Genomic DNA, 25,400 nt, shown 5'->3' with positions numbered 1-25,400 from the left:
GACTACCAATAAAGTACTTTGTAGTATCAAAAACATTGTTATATAGCTATAGAGGTTAAATAGAACTATCTTGGCATTATAGGCTAATAAACATGCTTTTTAGTATGCCTTATGAATTATTTAGTACTATAAGCTGAATTATTTTGTATTAACATATTATTATATGGTGGTTGTACTAGTTTTAATACTATGTACTACTTCTACATTTGGCAGTATATAAGTACTAGTTAGTACTATTCTAGTATAAAAATAGTACTGATACAATACTATCCCAGTATCAATATAGTAGACACTAATATAGTACTAACATAGTACTAATATAATACTAACATAGTATTACTCTAGTACTAAATTAATATAGCGCTAATATAGTATTAGTACTAATTTACTATAGCACTAATATAGTATTAATAGTAATCTACTATAGCAGTAATATAGTATTAGTATTTTACTATCTGTTTCTATTTGAAGGACAACAATGAAAAGATCATAAAGGCTACTAAAATAAACTCTGATATTCAACTACTAGCTATGAAGGAGATCCATGCTAGAGGACAGAGCCAGTGCGTGTAGGGAAAAAGTATTAGAGTATCATGATGATGAATCAATTAAAGTATTAGCGTGCTTAATAAATATGGATGACAAAAAGAAACACCAAGTTTGGGAACTATGTTAGGTTGCTCGCAATGGTGTAATGACCTTGGGTCACGAATTATATATAAAGTATCAATTTTATTTCTCCTATTCAAACCATGTATAATTCATGTTGTTTCTTGTGCTCTCTCTCTCTCTCTCTCTCTCTCTCTCTCTCTGTGTAATCTTTTCCTATTGAGTCTTTTACTTTATTGTGAAATAAAATTGAAGCTTTGTAACCTTTTTTGTTAAAATTATGTTAGTATCATCTCTTCTCTTACTTTGCAAACACTCTTTCCAAAAATTTGGACATGCAGATGTCATAGTACAATTTATTTCATCATGCATGCTATCATGCTAAGCATTTAAGTAGATATAGTGTTTGCCTCTCCAAAACCTCAACACACTGTGAAGGTCAGGTGTGATCATAGATGGCAGTTCTAAAGTTAATATAATCTTATAAGCTATTGTCAAACAACTAAAGCTCAAGAATCAAAAGCCTTCTCCATTCTGAATTCACATGGTGGATTAGCAACCTATAGAACCACTAGGTATTCTTTTGGATATTGTTTTTATCATTGGTAGAGTGCATTATACTATTAGTCTACTCATAATCCCAAAGGAAGATAATTCCTACCCAATATTACTAGAGGCAGCATGCCTTTGCTAAAAAGAAACAAGGTATTGCATTATTGGGGATATAAATTAATGACTATCAGGACTATAGAAGTAAAATTTTAGATTCCAACTAATAAGCAAAGTTACAAGTAGCTACAAACCAAAATGCTCAATTGGAGATGAAGCTCACATTTGTGGAAAGGAGAGAGATGGAAGACCACACAAGTAAAGTCAACATCTCACATCATATTGACTATCAACCTCATCACAAGGAGGCTAAGGTGATCCACACAATACAAGGGTATGTCCACTCCACTAATAGAGCTAGGTCCCTATCCAAATCCCATCCAATATCCACTTCAAACAATTAATGCAAAGATGGATTTAGACCCGTCTAAACATCTTGATGTACTAATCTCAACGCTCCCCCTCCATACAAGCTGGATAGAGTATTGCACTAACATCAGGTGATAATTAGATGATAAAATGGGATAGCATTTATCAGTAACATGCTTTAACAAGATTTTTGATTTTAAAGAAGACATGGTGTTAACTAGCAACAAACTACATAATGCATGTTACTGCATTGATTACGATATGACTCTACTGTTGCTTGGTCTCCTTGACATCCATATGCATTGCACCTTGGTCATTCTCACACAATGACCAAGGTTCTTGGTGTAGCCCTTCTTATAACTCCTTTGCCCTTTGATCTTTCTTGCATCCCATATGCCTTCACATAAATCAAATATGAAGAGGGTCTTACCACTTGTTAGTAAAACAAGGGTAGTGTCTACTCTTATACAGAGAAGCTCATGAATGTATGGCATAATGCAATCATTGAAATTTAATTCATCTCATACATCATGATAAGCATAATTTCCAAAGTGTTAGTGGCACTTGGAGACTTGAAATCTGAATGAATCACAGTCAACATATAGATTTGAGAGTCCAACAAACTGAAATAGATAATAAACATCATAGTTGACTAGTCAATTGACTGGAATAATCAAACTTTGACTAAAATTTTTGAGTTTTTCCCAAAATGAGAAATCTACGGCTGTAGGCTGAAATTGTGGAGATAGAGAGTAGCAATAAGGGACTTTTGGAAGCAGACCAAAGCTCTAGGGGTCGCCTATCAGCAGCAGCTACAAGCAGAGGCGAAATTCTTGTGCAGGTCATCAGATAGAAACAGTAGAAGGCTGAGACAAAAAATGGCCAGATCTCTTCGAATACTCCAGCATTGCTCACCAAAACTAACAGGGAGGCTCCTTGTGATATCGCCCAGCGGATCCTAGAAGGGTTTTGCATGATATACTTCCATTAGAGAGAACTAAGACAAAGTAGCAAAATTTCGATGACTTTTGCAGAGACAATGTTGGGTAGAAGACGTTGAATTAGGCCGAGCCCTTCATGGTGTGGATTTGCCCTAATATGAAGTATCTCTAGCTAAAAGGATAGAGCAAACGAAGTTGTGGATGAGGAGAACTAACCTTAAAGAAAAAATGGGCATAAGAGAGAAGAAGAAGATGAGGAAGAAGGCGAGTTTGAAGAAGATGGAGATGATGACACGTGGCACACATTGGTAGAAGCTCAAGGAGGATCATACAAGCTCTAATACCACATGTTGGAGTTGCAAAAAGGATTCAGCAAGTGAGGCAAAAGAGAGCGTTTATTCATGAGACACAGGCCCAATATAAAGGCTCTAGTTACATCCAATAGTGACATCACATGTGAGCCCAGTAGAGCATCTAGATCCACAAATCTCTCAATCAGTTCCATGATTGTCTCAATCACACACCTACTGGATTGACACATCATCAATCACACCTACTGACATCTGTCCAGGCACACTATGTGTTCACACACTCACAACCTTAGACCTTAGGACTCTAGATCCCAGTACATCAATTTGTCCTTCACCTATCATCTAGGATCTGGAGAGAACCAAACAAATTCTAGGACAAGCTCTCCATTTTGCTAGTTTTTCCTTGTCATTGAAGCAAGGATTTGCCATTGCTTTTGGTGTACATTTCTTTAGGAATAATGACCTTAGATTGCCAAAGGGACCTTGGGGATCGACCTTGAAAAGCAACGACAAGGGAAGAAGTTGAGTCAAAAAAGTAGAAAAGTTGCACATAATTCATAGTGATTAGTAGCACAAACAAGCAAGAAGAAAGGCTCTATTACCAACCAGCAACAATTGCAGTAGAAGCGATAAGCAAATCAATAGAAAGTAGAAGATATAAGCGATTGTGGTAGAAGCTCTCATATCATGAGTCCTTTGACAACTCCCATTGCATTTTGTGTAAGGAAGTAGGTGAACAGTTTTACTAGAAGTGATAATGGATCGAGTGGTGGATCATTGGGAGCAAAATTGGGGTATAGGATCTAAGGGTTTGAGAGTTGGGCCGTTACTAGTAGATGAGGATGGGGGAGATCGACTTCCATGATCAAATTGCTTGTGGATCAGGCTGGGGGAGATTGACTTTCATTATGAGTTGATCCCAAATATTGTGTAGATAGTAGATTAGGGATGGGGGACATTGATATATTAAAATAAAAATGCCTTGTATGTAAAATAAATAGTTTTAAATTTCAGAACAACTTTCATTTCATGCCTTGTATGTAAATTAAATAAAGAGTCTCCTGTCATGTGTGTGATTCCATGTGTGTGTGTGTGTGTGTGTGTGTGTGTGTGTAAGGGTCCTACCTCTTGGCGAGTGCAAAGGTTAATAGGTGTGTGGCTATAGTCATGTTGTATGGGAATACATGTGTCAAGATCTGGTGCTTTGTTGTTATTCAAGTTGTTTTGCAACGTGTTGAGTGTGAGTAGTTTGCCAACATGTGTTCAATTTCTTTTTGTTGGCATTGTTGTTGAAAGACTGATCTATAGTTGTGGTATTATGGCTTTTACTACCGGTTAAAGGTCTATTACTGCCAATAATATGCCTTTTACAATCAGTAATAAGCATACTACTTGTGGAAATGGGTCCACTATTAATAATAAAATTATCTGGTTTATTTGTTATTTTTTTTGGTTATCAAAGTCATGAAGTGGGACGAAAAATGATGTCCATGAATGACGCATTAATGCAAATGTGAAAATGTAATGAAATCATTGAAGCTATATTATATTGGCCAAAGTCTTTACTAAACCATCTTGCTTCTTAAAAAGGTCAACCCAGAAAGAACATACTCCTTTTGTTGCATACCTCTTCAATTGCTGAAGCACTTGTGCAAATGGCACTTTTCCAGACTTTGTAGTTCTTCTTCTTCCTTTGACATTTCACTTTGTTGTTGTATTTTGAGGGAGTAAGGATCTAATTTGTGTTCCACCACCTCCTCAAGTTGTGAGGCAGCATTATTCCTTTCCTACCCCGTTCCTTAAGTTTGTGAGTAGGTCTTGCACCGATAGGGCTAGTCAGTTGTCCCTTCCTAATCATTATTCCGTCAATCACTTCATTGTCAAAGTTTCTATCATGCACCAAAGTCAAGTTTGCTACTATCTAATGGACAACAGTTTGATTGATATCAGGGAGATTTCACTCTTTTCAGCTTGATTAACTGGTAAGTCAAAGTTGCAGTCCATGAAGCACTTTTCGTATTCCACCCATCGCAAGCAGGCAGATCCACAACACTTCGTCTGCGTGCAAGGAATGGGGGGAATAGGAACATAGCCATAACTCTTGAGAAAACGTAAAAGAGTACAATTCTGAAAACCTCGTATGACAAACCCTACCTACGAGTAAATGATTAAACTTTTGGCACTCACTCATAAGTATAAAAGGACTTCAAAGAATTTGCATTCTAAGCTAAAATAGTAGACTTTCCACCTCTTGTGATAAAATAAAGGTGCATTAAGTCATGAAAGGGATAGGACGGTAGGCATCAAAAGGTAAGGAAGAGCAAGGAGTAGAGCTAATAGTTGAACTTCTTTAACTTGAACGAGTGCTTGTATGTGACCTAGAACCGAGCAACTGTAAAACTTGAGATGATGTGTCTTATGCCCCCTCGTTCCCGCGATGGGCGGAATAGGAAAGCGCTGCATGGACTGCACCGTTGACGTACCTAGTTAATCAAGCTTGAAAGGGTAATTTTGAGAGGCAAGGGTAGGCGTGGATCAGCGAGGTAAGCTCCCTGCTAACATGCTATCAGATCTTCTTTTTGAGTGAGATGCGTTGCGAATCTTTTCCAACCTGAAATTCCTTTGACTGTCGGCTTACCTGTCAAAGAGAGCCAAAGGAACGCTCGCGGACATCTATCGGGCAAACAACTCATGGAGGAGTAACCAAGTGAACGGTTTCAATAACGGGACAGCAGCTCGATAATCGACAAGGTGCAATTTGCAGTGCTGCTATGGTGAGGAATTAAAGAAAGACATTGTCAGACAGTAGATGGTGCGTTGAAGAGGATTTAGGAAGTATCCCCTTGCTGGAGGCTCTAGAATACGGGTGGATGGGGTTGCCTGCTTCTGGAAGTAATCTCTTTTGCAGTTCGATTTCAAATTATAGGACAGGTTGATAGTTGTACACCATGTGATACAAAATCCTGATTGAATTCTACGTCGTATTTCCTGTTTATCACAAGCAATACATTTTAATGCTTGACTTAAATACAGGGTTGCCTGCTTCTAAACTTTCTTTAGAATGTGTGGGAAATTGGAATGTTCTCTTCTGTACTTTTATTTCAAAATTTTAGGACATGTTGTTAGCCGTGTTTTTGGTGGGTAATATTGGACAATTGTAACACTGGGTAATATTGGACAATTGTAACACTATGTGATACATCATACTGACTGAATTCTATATCGTATTCGTCCTTCCATATAGCAATGTTTGTCAAAGATATAAAGGCTTGCTTGCTGTAGCGAAACCCACAGCGGAATGATGGGTTCCGAGGGATCATATTTGCTCTTAGATCACACCTTAACACATGTTGTAACTGATAAGGGATCTCTCTCTCTCTCTCTCCCTATCTCTCTCTCTCTCTCTCTCTCTCTCTCCCCCCTCCCCCCCACCCCTACACCCAAATTAGCTATCTGATTATGCAGAAGCATGTACTGAAACGAAAGACTTAACGGCTCATATGCATTCAAGTGTGAGTGAGTGTTAGGGGATGCAGGATTGGGTTGCAACTGCCTCTCCCCTCTCTTGTATGAAGGGCTGAGAATACAATTGTGTGAAGCTTCTTGTTATGATGGAGATGAAGAGAGGCAGATGTAAGAAATCCTAGATTTACTATATTTAGAAATGTGCTAAGGAACAGAAAGGAGACTGAAATAGCAGAGAACAAGGAATATTTGTATTGCTTGAGTATCTGTAGTGTCTGTAGTGTGTCATCCATACAATTGGGCCTCTCTTATATAGAGAGTGAAGAGTCACACATGAAAAGGTGTGTACTCCAAAGTGTATGTGCATGAAGAGGTGTGTACCCCTTGTGAAGGGTGTGACCCTTGATGAGAGGGTACATTACAATAGGAGTGTCTCTTCCATAGAATCTCTCTTGCGAAGGGTTGTGCCTCATAGGAAGTGTCCCGTCGAAAGGGCATACCCTTCCACAAGTGTCCATTCATCAAACCATCCATAAGTCTAAGATATAGAGAAAGGAATACGTCACAAATCGTGACATCCCCTCCCACTCAAAATAAGACCCTGGTGGAGATAATGAACTGGTGTGGAAAATATCACGGTAAATTCTGAAAATACTGCTGTAAAATGTCAGGGTACTGCTGTAAGTCTTCATCAGATTGACATGTAGCGTCGGAGTCATCCAGATCTCGTCAAAGAACAAGCAATTCCGTGACAAGTTGATGTCGAGTCTCTCGTTGTCGATGGTCCAGAATACGCTCAGGAATAAGGAGAACATAATCGTCTTCGATTTCTGGGGCATAATCACCTGCAGGAGGAACTACTTCATCGCCGGGAATGTACGTCTTTAGCCAAGAAATATGAAATGTCGGATGGATTTTACCCCATGATGGTGGTAATTCCAATTTGTAACTTAAAGGTGGATTTTTCTTTACGATTCGGAAAGGTCCATAGTATCTTGGTCGCAACTTAGGAAACACAGACTTAACCGTCTTATAGCGACGTGGGGCTACAAATAATAGCACCATGTCACCAGTGTCAAATTCCCGATGACGTCTATGTTTGTTGGCAGACCGTTGATACTGCTCTTGCGCTTTTCGCATATGATCCCTGACTTAGAGTAGAATGTCTTGCATTTCTTGAACCAGTTGATCAGCTAGGGCCACTCGATGTTGAAGTACAAAATTCATTGGTACAATCGGAGTGTGTCCATAAGCTGCTTGAAATGGAGTCATGCTGATGGCACTATGGAAAGAGTTATTATAAGCAAACTCAAGGAGTGGTAGATACTCTTCCCAAGCTGCTAGGTGTGACTGAATATAATGTCGAAGCATTTCTTCCAGAACTTGGTTGACTCTTTCAGTCTGGCCATCTGATTTTGGGTGGTAAGCTGAACTGAACAGTAGATTTATTCCCAAAGATTCGAACAGTGAAATCCAAAAGTGACTGGTAAACTTAGGATCTTTGTCGGATATGATATTTTTGGGCAATCCATGGTGTCGGAAGATGTGTTGTATGAAGAGTTTGGCGATGTCCGGTACCTGTGCACTTCTTTTGCAAGCAACAAAGTGTGCCATTTTGGACAATCGATCAACATTTACCATAATCTGACAGTTACCTCTGGAGGATCGTGGTAGTGTTGTAATGAAATCCATGGAAATACTCTCCCAACTTTCAGTTGGAACTAGAAGAGGTTGAAGAAGTTCTGCTGGAAGTCGTCGGCTTCTTTCATTTGTTGACAAGATAAGCAAGATGTACCATTTTGATGATGTCGCTTTTCATCTGAGGCCATTAGTATGTTGCACTGAGTAACCTATAAGTCTTGTTGATGCCTGGATGGGTAGCATAAGGAACTACATGATGCTCTTTTAACAAAAGACGTCGAACATCCTTGTCATGTGGTACACAGATGCGATCTTGATAATACAGAAGGTCGTCCGTATAAGAATAGGATGAGAAAATCTTCTGTTCGAAAGTCGAAGGTTGATCTTTTGAAAGAACTTGTACTGCTGTGCCGAAGTCTTTATCATTGAAATACTTCCCTTTGAATGAATTCGGAACATCCACAGATAATGTAGAGATTACCATAGTTGATGCTAGAGTTGACCTGCTGAGAGCATCTGCAATTGCATTGCGTAGTCCTGGAATGTACTCAATGGTCATGTGAAAGTTGGCTAGAAACTCAACCCAACGTGCTTGTCGAGCGTTCATGACTGGCCGAGTAAAGATATACTTTAGAGACTGATGGTCTGTCTTAACCATCGAGTCGGCTTCCATGAGATAATGTTTTCAAGAGCGATAAGCATGTACAATAGCAAGAAACTCCTTATCATAAACCGGGTATCGGGTTTGGATATCGGAATGTTTATGGCTATCAAAAGCAATAACTGTGCCTTCTTGCATCAAGACTGCTCCTGTAGCGATGTTAGAAGCGTCGGTCATGACCTCAAATGGAAGGTTTGGGTCAGCAATAGCCATAACTGGTGTGGTAGTGAGTGCTTGCTTGAGTTGTTGGAAACTATACTCAGTTTCGGGAAGCCACTGAAAAACTATTGTGCTTTTTAATAAATCGGATATAGGAGCTGCGATTTCGGAAAACTGATAGATCTTTGTATGGTAGAAGTTTGCCAATCCGAGAAAAGAGCGGACACCATGAACATTCTTAGGAGTAGGCCAGTTTCGGATTACCTCGACCTTCTTGGGATCCACAGAGATGCCTTGAGCTGAAATAACATGTCCCAAATATTCGAGTTGGGTCTTAAAGAACTCACTCTTCTCAATGTTGATGTAGAGAGAATTTGTGCGGAGAACTTCAAAAACTTGGTGAAGATGTTGTTTGTGCTCATGTAAGGATTTGCTGAAAACAAGGATGTCATCGAGGTAAACGAGGACGAACTTATCGAGGAAAGGCCTGAAGATGTCGTTCATTAGTGTCATGAATGTGGCCGGGACATTGTTTAACCCAAAAGGCATGACCAAACATTCATAGTGTCCATACTTTGTTCGAAAAGCTGTCTTGTACTCATCGCCTTCTCGTATGCGAATTTGATGATAACCTGAACGAAGATCAATCTTTGAGAATTGTGTTGCATGTAGAAGTTGATCGACGAGGTCATCGATGCGAGGCAATAGATACTTGTTTTTGATAGTGAGCTTGTTGAGGGCTCGGTAGTCGATGCAGAGGCGCATTGACTTATTCTTTTTTTCCACAAGTAGTACAAGAGATCCGAAAGGACTGTGACTGGGCCGAATGTGACCTTTCTCGAGTGGTTCGGTCACCTGTCTTTAGATTTCTTCATTTTGAGTGTAAGAAACCCGATAAGGAGGTTTCCATGGTGGATTATTGTCGGGAATAAGTTCGATTGGGTGATCCACTGGTCGTCGAGGTGGTAACTGCTTTGGTAATTCCTGTGGAAAAATATCCAGGTAGGGTTGGAAAAAAGGTTGGTTGAGGCATTCAGGAGGATCCTTTGTTGGTGTCTCCTCTATTGCCGTAACCAACAGAAGTGAAGTCTTCACTTGACGTTTACGAACCCACTTCTTTACTTGTAGGGCAGAGGCAACTGGGGTTGAAGGAGAGTCCCTAGAACCAGCTAGCTCAATAAGTTTTCCCTGGTGGACAAACTAGATAGTATGGCTGTGAAAACTGATTGATGGATCATAGTCGTAGAGCCACTGTTGTCCGAGTATGACATCGTACCGAGAAAGAGACATGATGTCGAAGTTCAACTTGTTCGTATAATGTTGGATGCGAAAAGACAAGTTTTTGATCCTGGTGTTGCACAAGAAGGTAGTTCCATTTGCGAGTTCAATCTGATAGTCCATGGGACTAGGATTGGTGGTCAACCGAAGTTTGTCGACCATAGAATCAGCTAGGAAGTTATGAGAGCAGCCACTGTTGATGAGGATAGTGACCGTTGTTCCATGAATTGATCCTTGGACACAAAGTACTTGAGTGGCCAAGGAAGGTTCGGGGTTGCTGGCAAGGCTCATGTGGATGGTATTTGCCATTCGAACAGCTTTTCCTTTCTTGTCTTGTGCTGGGATAGCATCTTCTGTTTGGGAAGTGCTAGGTTCTGTCACCACAATGTAAATATCCTAAGTCAAAGTATAGTTGACCATTTATTTGATCATAATTAAAGAGTCTTAAATGTGTTAATTATGGTCAAAGGATTGACTACGGTCAAAGATACTTGACTCTAGTCAAGTAAACCTGATTGCGGTCAGAGAGTGTTGACTTCGGTCAACAAGACTTGGCATGCGCCAAGAGGGTTAACCCCGGTTAACCAAGATGTGCCAACTTCGGTTGGAGAGACTTGGCTATAATTAAGGCGCCTTGACCCTTGGTCAAAGCTCTTTAATTATAATCAAGAGTGTTGACTCCGGTCAACCAGAGAATATATATATTTATTTGTATATATATTTGTTTAGATGTGCACATGTGTTCAGTGGGGACGCCCACCGTGACTAGAATTAGTCCACAGTGTGTTATTTGCATGCAAAGTGCTAACAATTAATGGGTACCATGGTGGTGCGCTTTAATTAATTGTTGCAGGTACTAGGAAGGATTATTTTTCCGAAGCATAATGGGAGCCTGACAAGCATCTAGGAGGCGGTTCATGTGACCGAGAGCTTTGAAGACTCCAGAATAGCCCTTAGTGGCATGTAATAGGACTTAGTTTAGATTCTAGACAAGTGGCATGTTGCCAATTTGAATTGAGCTTGAAGCTCTTGTAATAAAGTGGATTATTCACGTTTTGTAATGTGGAGATTTACCAGATAGCTCTACGCTGAACTTCTGTAACAGATTTTCTCTGATGAATAAAGACCTTCGGGGGGGTCCAGCCCGACGTTTTGTCCTGGGCCCTAGTGCATCTTCAGAGAGAGGGAGTGAGGGAGAGCTTAGGAAAGCATAATTTCTGTTGTTTATGAGTGGTAATGGCTGTCTCTCACCCCCGAGTCGGTTTCATTGGTATCAGAGCGGGATTAAAGGCTTTTTCAAGCCCTTGACGATCCAAGCAGTAGCCTAGGCAAGGATGTGCAAGGCAGCGGAGAGTTTGCTGTGCGTAACAGACAGGGCGTTATTCCGCCTATGAGCAAAAGCTAACGGGAGCCCTGAGTCCTGACGGGACGTTGACGAAGGCAGTGATGGAAGTGCTCTTGGTTCTTGCACGGGTATGCCTGGGTAATAGCTGGCCTGACGGGGTGTATAGTCGAAGCTATGGAGAAGGTTCTTGTAGGCATCGACTTTGAGGGAGCGCACGGGCTCCGAATATAACCTTTGACAAATGCAATCGACGGACAACGCAAGCTCCATAGAGCTTCTGCTACACAGCGCGATATGATGCGAAAGCTCCTACGGCTGGAATTCATCGAGGAGTGAACTGACGGAGAATAGGTGGGCTGTGGTGTGCTACGGCCTGTGATAGGCAGGAGTGTGAAGCCTCACGGAAGAGACCAGCTTACCGCCCTTCGAGTGACAGATTAAATCGTCGATAAGGCGACGAAGATCGCAGACGTTTTTCTCTTCGTCATTTTGATCCGTCGCCGATTTCTTGCGCGGGCACTAGGTACTGCAGATGTAACCACGAGCCAGCGACGCGCGACGACGACCAGTGCATAGCCAAGGTTTGGAACCTTAGGCTCTTGCTGACGTGGCCAGGTGTTCAGCCAGGTGTACACGTGGCGCTGACGTGGCAGGCTTAACCGACGCTGACGTGGCAGCCAGCAGGTCCAGCTGACGTGGCATGCACGTGCTGATGCTGACGTGGCAGATGAGCAGTGGGCCTGATGACGTGGCAGTCCATGCTGGCAGACAGCTCAGCAGATGACGTGGCACTGACATGTGGTAGGTGCTGATGTGGCAGGGTTGACAGAAAGCTGATGTGGCAGTTGCTGACGTGGCACTGATGTGGCAAACCAGTGGTTAAATTAACCCTGGTTAGTTAATTATGGTCAGAGGTCTAGTTAACTTGACCCAACCAGACCAGTCTGGTCACTGTAACCAGACTGTGACCAGTCTAGTTAGTCCAGTTGCAGACTAACCAGACCAGAACCAGTCAGTCTGGTTAGAGTAACTAGCCAGTTACTCCATCTGGTTACTGTTCTTTTCCACAAAAAAAAAAAAAAAAAAAGAACAGTTGCAGAGACTGTTTCTGCTAGAAATTTTCACTTATCTGTCAGACTTTTACTGTCAGAAAAGCAGCAGAAAAACAGAGAAAACAGAGAAAACAGAGAAAGCAGATTTCTACTGTCAGAAAACAGCAGAAAAGCAGAGAAATCAGAGATTTGCAGAAAAAGAGTATGCATGCCTTTGAGCAGTGAAAAGAGGGAAAAACAGATGCCTTTTGAAGCCATCTGCAGCAGCCAGAAAAGGGGAATATAGTTGTTGATGCTTTGGCAACTGTGTGGGTATATGCCTTGAACTGACAGCCAGTATTGGCATAGATTGTGAATGCAAGACACCTCTTGTTGAGGTATTTTTCTGTTGGAAAAGCAAAGGTAGTTGTGCACCAGTTACCTACACGGTGTGAGAAAATCTGCAGATCTCAGAATATGGATCAATCACCTATTCAGTGGGATTCACAAGATAGGGATGTACATCCAAGACAGAGAAATGTGCCGCAAACTCAACAAGAATTTGAACAGATGGTACGCACTCGTATACAAGAGTTGGAAAATCTCAAAAGGGATCCCAGGGCTCAGCATTTGTTTCAAGCAGAAGCTATGCCTAATCCAGTATATGACGTGCTAATGCCAGAGGCACACTCTCGTGTACAGCCTGAGAAAGAGAGATCTCATAGGAGACGGTCCCATAGCAAAAAGAGATCGAGGCATCATCACCGATCTCCTAGTCCATCACCGTCTACTTCGAGTTCGACTTCTGTATCTTCTTCTTCCTTATCAAATAAACCATTTAGGAAAAGAAGAAAACACAAGAAGTCTAGGAAGAGAAAGTCTTCCAAAGAGACCAAGGAATTTGAAGAGGGAGGAAAATCTGTCAAGTTTATGACCTACAATGGACAGTATGGTCATACAGACAAAGCATTGCAGTTCATCAGACAGTTTGATGCTGCATTCGGTACAGAAAAATTTTCAGAATCCTCCAAGTTAAGAATGGTCAGTTTACACTTGACAGCAACGGCTAGTGCATGGTGGAGTGCACAGACCGCAGATCGGTCAGCCCCAAGGAAGTGGAAGGACTTCAAGAAAGCCTTTTACCAGCAGTTTATGCCTAAACAGTTTAGAGACCATGTTCTTCAAGACTGGGACAGCTTGCACATGGATGCAGGAGATACAGTGGATGGGTACAACCAAAAGTTTTGGGATGCTTATTTGCAGGTTGCACCTTTTAAAAAGATCTCCAAAGGCACCCAAATGAGGAAGTACAGAGCAGGTCTCACTCCAAGAATTCAGGCAGTAGTGAATGCTTTGGGGGCAAAGAATATTCAAGATCTTATGCATTCAGCCTCAGTAGCGAGTCTTGTGCCGCTACAAGATCCATCTACAGTGCCATCCTTGCATGTAGGACGTGCTGATAAAAAGAAACTGATTTTCCAAAATCAGAAAAGAAAGAGTACCCCAAGGCTGAAAAGAAAGGGTTTCAGCCTCAGAAGCCGAGGGGTACTCAGTTTTCAAGAACTTATAAGGGCAAATCTCTATTCACCCCTGAACAGATAGCGGAATTCCGTAGAGATGGGAAATGCTTCAGGTGCGGTAAAGAGGGGCATGTGGCTGCCCAGTGCCCAGAAAAGCCTTCAACATCGAAGGGAAAAGAGGCAGAGAAGCCACGAGGACCGCAAAAGCCAATGGCGGGGGGAATTCCTGACATACTGGGTCATGCTTTGAACCCAGAAGAACGAGAATTGCTGCTATCATGTGGCAAAGTTGGAGACCAGCAAGCGCTAATTTTATTTGATCCAGGGGCTACTGATAATTTCATATCAGAGGATCTAGCCCTGAGGCTGGGAATAAAGACGGAGGAGTTAGGCAGTTCATTCCGTATGTGCGTCGATTATCGCGCGCTGAACAAAATGACCATCAAGAATAGATTCCCTATTCCGCGTATTGATGATGTCTTGGACCAATTAAATGGAGCTTCAGTTTTCAGCAGGATAGACTTAAAGAGTGGCTATCACCAAGTGAGGATACACAGAATGTGCACAAGACAGCATTCCGCACTACATTCGGGTTGTATGAATACTTAGTGATGCCTTTTGGGTTAACAAATGCTCCAGCCACATTCAATAGAATGATGGATCGCATCTTCCGGAAGTACATGCATTTTACGGGTACTTTCTTTGATGATATCTTAGTTTTTTCTAAGACAGAAGAAGAGCACAGAGAACATCTTGTTATAGTGTTTCAAGAGCTGAGAAATCATTAGCTCTATGCAAACAGCAAGAAAAGTGAGTTCTTCTTGGAAAAAAATCCACTATCTGGGGCATATAATATCCAAGAATGGGATACAAATGGATCCAGCGAAGATCCGTGCCATTCAGGAATGGCCAGAGCTGAAAACTGTGCATGAAGTTCGAAGCTTCTTAGGCCTGTGTTCTTACTACAAAAGGTTTATCAGACATTTTGCTGATATCGCAGCTCCATTACACGACCTTACTAAGAAAAATGCAGCCTTCACATGGGGATTATCACAGAAGAAAGCATTCAATACACTCAAGGAGAAGTTGACTACAGAGCCTATTCTGGTAGTCCCGGATCTTTATCAGTCTTTTGATGTTGATTGCGATGCTTGTGGAGAATGTGTTGGGGCTGCATTGCATCAGAATGGTCATGTAGTAGCCTATGAAAGCAGGCGACTTCGGGATGCAGAAAGATATTTAGGAATCTATGAGAAAGAGTTATTGGCTGTAATTCATGCCATCCATACATGGAAACACTATCTTTTGGGTGCAGATTTTACTGTCAAAACAGATCACCAAAGTCTGAGATGCTTTTTGACTCAGACCAAGCTCTCCGAGAAGCATATGAAATGGGCAAACATGCTGTCAATGTATCATTTTCAGATTGTCCATACTCCAGGAATTCGGAACAGAGTGGCAGATGCCTTGTCCCGAAGACCCCAGGTCAATAATGTGACTATTGCTTATCATCAGGACCTGGAAGGCATGAGGGAGCAAAATGCTCATGATTCTGATTTTGGTGAAATTTTACAGCAAATGCAAGAGGGGCAATCTACCAGTCACTATTCCCTGAAAGATGGGTATTTAATGAAAGATGATTGCCTATGCATCACCCAGGAGATGAGGAAAAAGATTTTGGGGGAATGCCATGCACCTCCCTATGCTGGACATAGAGGAATTACAGCAACAACTCTAGCACTAGAGAGGTATTTCTTTTGGCCAGGAATGCGGAAAGATATACATCAGTTTGTTACTGAATGCCTTACGTGTCAGAAAATGAAGTATGATAGACGGAAGGCACCTGGCCTACTTATGCCTCTTCCCGTGCCTCAGGCACCATGGGAAAGTATTACAATGGACTTTATTTTTGATTTGCCGAGATCAAAGTCAGGGAATGATGGGATTTGGACTATCATTGATAAATTCAGCAAGCAAGCTCATTTCATTCCGGTTCGCAAAACCATAAAGGCAGATCATATGGCTAAGCTGTTCATGGCACAAATTTTTAAACATCATGGTATGCCTAAGTCCATTGTTAGTGATCGAGATCCCAGAATGACCAGTCTATTCTGGAGAGCTTTATTTGATAACATGGGGACGAATCTGAATTTTTCTTCTTCTTTCCATCCCCAGACAGATGGTCAAAGTGAAGTAGCAAATTCTACAGTTTTGGATATGCTGAAATGCTACGTGGGTGACCAAAGTTCAGACTGGGAAAAGTACCTACCGTTAGTAGAGTTTGCTTACAATAATACAGTACATAGCTCTACAGGGAAAGCCCCTTTTGAGGTCATATATGGAAAGGTGATTTTGCCACCTATATTGAGAACCAAAGATGAAATATTTGCAGCTGATCAGTTTGTAAGAGACCTCCAGACAGCTTACAGCCAAGTCCAGACAGCAATTGAAAGGTCTCAAGTGCAGATAAGCATAGGAGACAGTTAGATCTCAAGGAAGGGGATTGGGTACTTTTGAGGTTTGAAAAAGCTAGGCTCCGCAAGTTTAAAGGCAAACAGAAAGTGTATGCAAAGTTATCTCCCAGATACTATGGCCCTTTCAGGGTTACAGAAAGAATAAATGAAGTTGCATACAGATTAGCATTGCCAGAGCATTGGAGGATTCACAATGCATTCCATGTGAGTCTTCTAAAGAAATTTCAGGGACCAGAGCCTACAGAATCAGTATCAGAAGATCCACCAGAAGTGAATGAGCTGGAGGAAGTCCTTCAGCCAGAGCAAATTGTGTACCATACTGTACGTAAAGGCTCTCAGGGTAAGGAGTTTTACAGATATCTTGTAAAATTCAAGAATTATACAGCATTAGATGCCAAGTGGATGGACGAAGATATGTTATCCGATTATCCACAGCTTTTGGATGTTTACAAGGAAGCTTTTCAGTTGAGGTCAACTGAATAGAAGCCGAGGGGATGTCACCACAATGTAAATATCCTAAGTCAAAGTATAGTTGACCATTTATTTGATCATAATTAAAGAGTCTTAAATGTGTTAATTATGGTCAAAGAGTTATTTTAATGGTCAAAGGATTGACTACGGTCAAAGATACTTGACTCTAGTCAAGTAAACCTGACTGCGGTCAGAGAGTGTTGACTTCGGTCAACAAGACTTGGCATGCGCCAAGAGGGTTAACCCTAGTTAACCAAGATGTGCCAACTTCGGTTGGAGAGACTTGGCTATAATTAAGGCGCCTTGACCCTTGGTCAAAGCTCTTTAATTATAATCAAGAGTGTTGACTCCGGTCAACCAGAGAATATATATATTTATTTGTATATATATTTGTTTAGATGTGCACATGTGTTCAGTGGGGACGCCCACCGTGACTAGAATTAGTCCACAGTGTGTTATTTGCATGCAAAGCGCTAACAATTAATGGGTACCATGGTGGTGCGCTTTAATTAATTGTTGCAGATACTAGGAAGGATTATTTTTTCTAAGCGTAATGGGAGCCTGACAAGCATCTAGGAGGCGGTTCGTGTGACCGAGAGCTTTGAAGACTCCAAAATAGCCCTTAGTGGCATGTAATAGGACTTAGTTTAGATTCTAGACAAGTGGCATGTTGCCAATTTGAATTGAGCTTGAAGCTCTTGTAATAAAGTGGATTATTCACGTTTTGTAATGTGGAGATTTACCAGATAGCTCTACGTTGAACTTCTGTAATAGATTTTCTCTGATGAATAAAGACCTTCGGGGGGGTCCAGCCCGACGTTTTGTCCTGGGCCCTAGTGCATCTTCAGAGAGAGGGAGTGAGGGAGAGCTTAGGAAAGTATAATTTTTGTTGTTTATGAGTGGTAATGGCTGTCTCTCACCCCCGAGTCGGTTTCAGGTTCCATATTGGAATTTTGCTTTGGTTGCTTGGGACAATTGAACCATCTATGGTCGCCTGTACAATGGTACAAAGTCCTTTTGTGGTGGAGTTATTCTTCTTGTCAGTGGCCGCACCTTTATGTTGGGGATGACGGTGATGACTTTGTGAAGAAGAAGAGGCGCGATCCTTGGAGGAGTGCTTCTGTTGAAATCCAACATACGATTTCTGAGACTTGTGAGGATCTTGAGACTATCGCTGATCGTGATTACCCGAGTTTTTTCGAAACTTGGGGTTATCTTGAGGGCGAGCACCTTTGGCCATAGTAGAGTTCTGTGTTCTATTAGCACTCTGCTTCCCTGTGTTTTGGAAATCTGTAATGCGCTCTGCGTAAGCAATAGTGCCAGTTGTGGTGGTGATGTTTGGTTTAAGAACATCAATGCGTAACGAGGGATTTAGGCCTGAGATGAAAGCATGAAGGCGATCATCCTCAGTTAAACCATCAATCTCCAGCACCAATGTGGTGAACTGAGAGATGTAGGAAGACGGGGAACCTGTTTGCTCCAACTATCGGAGTTTTGAACGTGCTTGGAAGTCCGCATTGGCAGGTATGAACTGCTTACGGAGCACGTGTTCAAAACGTTTCTAAGTTAACACACTTTTGCCGTCCTTTAAGCGTTGTTGCCACCATAGGAAAATTGTCGGGAGTGGAGGATATCCAGGAGGAGGAGTGCCTTCAAAAGTAAATACTGTCTTCCCTACAAGGCCTACTAATGCTAAATTTCTTAAAATACGCCTCTCCTCGCCAAGGGCACAAAGTTCCATAGGGACTTCCCAACCCTAGAGTTTCTCCAAATGTAATAATCTGTCTTGGATATGAGTCCAGAGTCAGGTCATGTGGTCCGACCTGAGTTTTTAGACTTACTACTACTAGGTCTATGTTAGGCATGAATGTTCCCAGAATTTTAGATTCACCTTCAAGCATGGACTTCAACTATTCATTTATTGGCCTCAAAGCTACCAATTATTCCTTGATCATTATGTTCTTGGCCTGCAAGCCTTTATTTTTCCCTATAAATTGCTCAACTTCTGCCCCGACATGTCGAGTGATCTCCTTAGACTAGGTTTGCAGGCAGCTAGTTTCCAATCTCTTCTTTCTTTTGCAATTGTTCGCTATACTCGAGAAGGAATATTTGTATTGCTTGAGTGTCTGTAGTGTCTGTAGTGTGTCATCCATACAATTGAGAGTGAAGAGTCACACATGAAAAGGTGTGTACTCCAAAGTGTATGTGCATGAAGAGGTGTGTACCCCTTGTGAAGGGTGTGACCCTTGATGAGAGGGTACATTACAATAGGAGTGTCTCTTCCATAGAATGTCTCTTGTGAAGGGTTGTGCCTCATAGGAAGTGTCCCGTCGAAAGGGCATACCCTTCCACAAGTGTCCATTCATCAAACCATCCATAAGTCTAAGATACAGAGAAAGGAATACGTCACAGATCGTGACAGCAGACTGCTCCTTTTCTCCCCTCCCTCTCCCTAGCTGCTGCCCAAGGGGTGGCTGGGTCCTCCTGGATCTGTTGGAGGCTCTGGCTGAGCTGTGGCTGCCCAGGTGACTCAAGAGGCGGGAAGTGCGCAGATGTAGGACCTGGTTGGGCTATAAAATAGCCCCTCCTGTCTGGCCTCTGTCCTTCCCTGTGCTGCGGCTCTCCTGACCTGCTGCTTGAGGTTCATGTGGCAGCCTCTGGTTGGCTGCCAAAAGTCTGCATGGACCCTGTCATGGGCCCTGGCCGTACTACTGATGATGTGACATATCATGGGCTGTAGCTTGAAACCAGGGAAGATGGAAAGCCTCCTTGTTTTCTGTAAGGAACGTACTGAGATGTGGCAGCTCTGTCTGGCTGCCTGCTGCTGCATGGGCAGATGCCCATGACAATCCCTTCTACTTAAGCTGAAACCAGGGAAGATGGAAAACTTCCTTGTACAATGCTGTAAGGAGCTGAGGATAATTAGTGGAAAAGTCGTGGCCTACCCATGGTAACTTCATGGGAGCCCCAATGCTTGAACTTGAGCGTGTATGACCTGTACTTTTCTTGAACCGGTGAAGCAATGTTTGCCTGGGCTCAACCACCTCTCAATCTTGGGCTGCTCCATATTTGGTACAACTGTTAGTGTTGGGCCCACACAAGGCTTGAGCCATGACGCATGAAACACTGCGTGCATGGTCTATGTCTTAGGTAACGGCAGCTTCATTGACACATCATCAATGACCGTATAATTGGAAAGGGTCCAAAGCTGCCATGTGAGAGCTTTGGGCACTTCTTCTCAATGTACTTGAATTTGTTTTTCACCATCTGGAGCATAGTGCCCTGAAACGGCCTTTCTGGGCACCTGAAATGGTTCGCCGTTTCCAAAACCTGAAATTGCATTTCGGATAGGGCTTTTTTTTTGGGGGTGGGTGGGTGGGCAGTGCCTCCAGGGCCTAGCCAGGGGTCGAACTCACACACCCTAGCACACACACCCGCCTCAACCATCAAGTAAGAACCCCATTGGCAGGTAGGGCAGTTTTTGCTATCCCTCTCCAGCCTCTCCTCCTGCTCTCCTCTCATCCTACGGCCCCCCTCTCAGCCCGCTGCCCCTCCTTGCTCTCCTCTCCTCTCCTTCTTGCCCTCTCCTCTCCTCCTTGCTCTCCTCAGCCCTTGCCCTCTTCTCCTTGCTCTCCTCAACCCTTACCCTCTCCTCTCCTCCTTCTTGTCCTCTCAGGCCTTGCTGTATGACATGTGCATTAATAAGAATAATATATATATTATATATTTTATTAACCTTAAAAGCCAAAGCTCCGTTTCCACTGTTTCTTCTGGTGACCAAAACTCCAAAACACTGTTTCGTGCCCGTTTCCGTTTCCCCGTTTCGAAAACTTGTGGAAACTATGATCTGGAGACAGACCCAATGACCTTCCTTTTATCCAATGTCTTGACGATGCTTGTTGGTCTGGGTCTGATCAAATTCCCAGGTTTTGGCAATTTGGTCTTCAACTGTCTCCATAATCCGTCCATAAACCTCAGTGATGCAATCTGTTTCATACAGTTTCTCTGACATCCTGGTGAGAAGGAACTGGATGCATGCTAGTCATATAGTCTCGTATGCCCCGTATAAAAACTAATCGTGATTTCATTGTGTTTTTTAGCTCTCCCCTAAGGTTGCATTTCCAGAAAGGATGCGAGTCTGCCACGTGTGCATTGCAGTGTAAGAAGAAACATGATCTTTATAACACTCCATCAAGGGGTCACCTCTCCACCTGTAAGTGCCCTGTGAGGTGGATATAGGTAGCACTGTCTCGGGCATATGGGAAACATGCCGCGTCGGCAGATCTGAAGACAGAAGAGGCATGGGGGTTCTAAAGAGGCAGCTGCAAACTGTTTATGGCTGCCATGTGGGCAGTGCATGGAAGCCTCTGAAGTAGACTGTATGAAGCTGAGCAGGACTAGGGTAAGCCTGGTGCAGGTTTGGGACAGGCAGTGGGCCATTTATTGGCCCTTGAACCTGGTTGGTAGAAAGCTGGTCAGTGGTCTGTTGCGCTCCCATATGGGAGGTTGGCAGTACAGTGGACAGGTCAGCCTCCATTTGGCGTCTCAGTTGGCCATAATATTGAGAGGTGGGGCCTGCCTTGTCCTCACCTATGTAAAGGGGGCCTTGTGCCCCCATTTCAGCATCCAGTACCAGTCTGCAGAGCATCACCAGGGTGAAGAGCAGAGGAGCATCCAATCCAAGGGCTCCAGCTGCCCACTAAAGCCTACTCACAGGCGTGCAGGCTGAGGGGTTGTTGAAGGGGTCAGGGGGTGTAAAAGGACGGCATACAGGTGCATCTGGCAGTCCACATCAAGGCAGTGAGAAGGTGCTTGATGGTGATGGTGAAAGCTGCTTGATGGTATTGGTGACCTTGAAGCATTTTTTTGGCTGTGTTACATGCTGAGCAGCCCATCAGATTTCTGATGTTAACGTGTGTATGCACATGGAGTGAGTTGTGTCTTAGGTAAAGTTGTTGGGAAAGTCTTGCGCTGCGGGAGTTGGCTGTAGAAAGCAAGCTCTCTTTGTATCTGACGTTGTATCTGGCTGTTGGCTTTTAGAGCCTCACGACCTGAATTGATTTCACCACATAAGATGACGCTCTCACACAACATAGATTTCTCACAAGAAGGAATTATTGATGATGCTCTCACACAACATAGATTTCTCACAAAGAGTACTGCAAATCAAGCTTACGAGGGACAACTCCGATTGAGTTGAGACCTCCTGGACTGCAGCTCATTGCTACTGCACTTGTTGCTGCGCTTACAAGAACACGACTCTCTAAATACTCTTTGCTCATCCTAAAGCTATTGACTGACGAGAAGTATGTAGATGGTGACTCACAGCCTGGTGGCTTGGACAAAGAGCTCCTTTCGCATGTTTATACTCTGTTGTGTCGGCGCCTTAGTAACCGTCATGGCTCTTCAAACCGCCACGCCTTTGCTCAGAACCACCATGCTCACGTAAAGAACTGCGCCACCTTGTGCCAAGTGTCCATGCATGCACGACTGTACCAATCACTGCCAACCATCCACGCTTTCCATTGGCCAATTGTCCAAATCTCTAAGGTGCTAAGCCAACCCTTGCATGAGAGGATTCCCCAACATTCCCTCCTGAAATTCGAGCATGGGATTCGCACAAATACTAGAACAATAAAGTTGGAAACAACCCAAAATATCTGAAGGCTTCTACATCGATGTTATCAATAGAAATTAACTTGCACAAAATTTACCAACTACACAAGGTATCGTAACAAATTGCCACCCATGCAGGGCACGGCACCCAAATTGGGTTACCCACACATGGCACAACCCCTCAACACAATCTCAGCCTAGCAAAGATCATCTCCCAAGCATAGTGTGCTTGCTTCGGCAAGCACCTTGAGGGCAAGTTTCTTCTCCTTTTAATTGTAGCTTCTTCGTCTTTTGCACGTTCAAGGCACGAAACCGCCTCGATTTGTCCCAGCAATTCTTTGTCCAATAATTGTCAAAAGACTATTGGTCTTCATGGTAAAAAATACCTTGTACTATATTATGACCTTTGAACAAAGTGGAGTTGAGGAAAAAGATATGTAAAGAGTCACCTCTAGAACGAGCGACACAACTACATCAAAATGTCTTGTCCTCGAAATTGGGATAGAGTCTAGAACAAGCACCTGCAATATGCCACCAAGAATCTTGTTCTCCACAAATGAGGTGAGACAACCAATTATAGTGGCGTGCACCAACAGACATCCGCGAGCGCGAAAAAGACAGGCCACCAAAACAAAGCATCCATGAATCTCTTTTGCCAAGGACTTGAGTTCAAAAGACTGTATTGGAACGAAAGCTTTTCTCAAATATACGTCACACTCTTGGACCTTCGTGAAACACTCATGCAAATCTCGCTACTCTCAGCATCGGAATAGATTCTCTAGAATATGCGACCTCACTCAAGAAATCACAAGGCTCCCAATTGATGCGCTTTGGTACCATTGTTGAACCCGAATTGATTTTACCACATGAGATGACACTCTCAGGCAATATAGATTCCTCACAAGGAATGATTGCAAGAGTACTACAAATCAAGCTTTGGAGGGACAACTCCGATTGACTCGAAACCTCTTGTATTGTAGCTCATTACTACTACACTTGTTGTGCTTACAAGAACACGGCTCTCTAAATACTCTAATGAGTAGTTACTCATCCCAATTATCAGAAACTCCTTGAATTTGCAAGGACGAGGAGCTTTTGACCACCAATCTGGTAGTAGAATTGAAACATTGTGTGGGAAACTTATGAAGCTCCCCTTCTGCTGATCTTCAAGCCCCTCGATGACCACTGATGTTATCCCTATAGGAGTTGAATCTATGGATGACCACTTGACGTGGCTCCTTCTGCCTAGAACTTGCTGAAGTGCAGGCAATCATGCTTCTTGTGGCCCTACACATGACAATGAAAGCACCAGTTCTCTTTGGCATAGGTTGCTTAGGTTGTTGCATCCAAGAACCTGCCACCGTAGCCGTCACTATTCTTCATCATCCAGCTTCTTTTGCAGCCCATTCTCACCATCTCTTGTCATGGTGGGCTCCTAGGACTTCTTGCCTTTGGTTGTGCATGAACTCAAATTTTGAGGCAAGCTTCGTATGCACCTTTATTACTTTGCATGTAGTTAGTGCGGGAATTGATGGCCTACATCAATCACTTTGTGATTTGTTTATGAGCTGCCGGTATTTTATTGTGTGAGTGGTTGCCAGTGTTTGTTTGACCTAAACCTGTGTGGGTGGTCAAAGTTTATGGCTGATCTAGCCCTGCGTGGGTGATCAGTTGTATTTGGCTAGCCAGTTCTCACTCGTGGTGTTTGGCCCATGGGGGCGTGTTGGAAATAAGGGACTATGTGTCCTTGGTGTGGTCCTAACCCCCTCATGGTACCTTAGAGTATTGTGGAATTAAGAGGCCCTTGGCGTACGAATGACACGTTTACAATTGGGGGATGAGATCCCATAAGCGAAGAGAAGGCAGATTGGAACCCCTAATCTTGTCGGCTTTTTGGGACATGGAGAGGTGTTGGCATGGCTAGGAGGTGGGGGCTTGGAGACCCCCTGCACTTGATGTCTTCTTGACATGGCAACATCATATTGGTTGCTAACAGTGTGCATCTAGCCAGGATTTAGACACCTTTACATTGCACATTCATCTACTATGGACATGACTCCTTAAGCGTAGTCCAGAAAGATAGGATCTTTGCATAAATAAAGGATCAACATGAACTAATAGTTGAACTTAGGTGGATGTATTTCCTTGCAGAGGGTTACTTGTAATGTCACAATAACCGAAAAGGAACTATTTGCAATGTTAGAGTTGTCCTTTCATTCAAGTTATCGTACCAAGTGCTATCCAAAGTAAAGATCACCACTCTTGCTCAATGAAGATTGTACTTCATTTGGGTACACACCATAGTGATACTTAACAAGGTCCTTGGAACATCCATTATAAGCCATGATGTATCATGCACTTGCAAAGTATTTAAAAGGAACCACAAGAGGAGTTAGATCACAAACACCAATTGGAGTTAGAACATGAACACCAATAGGAGTTAAACCACAAACACCAATAGGAGTTAGAACAGAAATACGAGGACACACATTGTGTAAGCTAGCACATCACCACCCAACCATAGATCTTCTCCAGAGGCAAAGGCTAGGAAACTTCAAATTATTGAGCTCCCAAGTAAGGCTAAGCATTGGAAGTCCCATCTGCACATAACTATCATTAGGGAATCATAGGACTTGATAGGCTCCAATCCTACCTAGGTATCCTCAAGAAGCCCCACGCCCAAGAATCCCCAAATGAGCAAAGACTCACATCTATATAGGAATAGGGTGTCTTAGGCATTTGTGGTTGCAAAAATAAAATAGAATTTTTTGCATTCTTATCCTTGCTTGTTGGACATGGAGTCTTTCAAATTCTCCAACTAGGGTTTCTAATGGTGGGCCATACACATGAGAACATTGATGCATTGTTTAATAGACTCTCAAAGGAACTAATCTAAATGA

The 25,400-nt window shown here is 42.8% G+C and overlaps 1 long non-coding RNA gene across 1 annotated transcript; it reads left to right on the top strand.

Annotated features, from left to right (window-relative positions):
* The first annotated feature begins 5,346 nt into the window (after positions 1-5,346).
* LOC147896154 (uncharacterized) lies at positions 5,347-5,918 on the top strand. Its single transcript, XR_015541926.1, has 2 exons — positions 5,347-5,382; positions 5,487-5,918. It is a non-coding gene; the product is annotated as an uncharacterized LOC147896154 (long non-coding RNA).
* Positions 5,919-25,400: the final 19,482 nt, after the last annotated feature.

Source organism: Dipteris shenzhenensis, chromosome 12, assembly GCF_047967505.1.
Source record: "Dipteris shenzhenensis isolate YYH24624 ecotype China chromosome 12, Dip_SZ_1.0, whole genome shotgun sequence".
Lineage (NCBI taxonomy): Eukaryota > Viridiplantae > Streptophyta > Polypodiopsida > Gleicheniales > Dipteridaceae > Dipteris > Dipteris shenzhenensis.
Note: the sequence above shows the minus strand (reverse complement) of the source record. Positions and strands in the feature narration are given on the sequence as shown.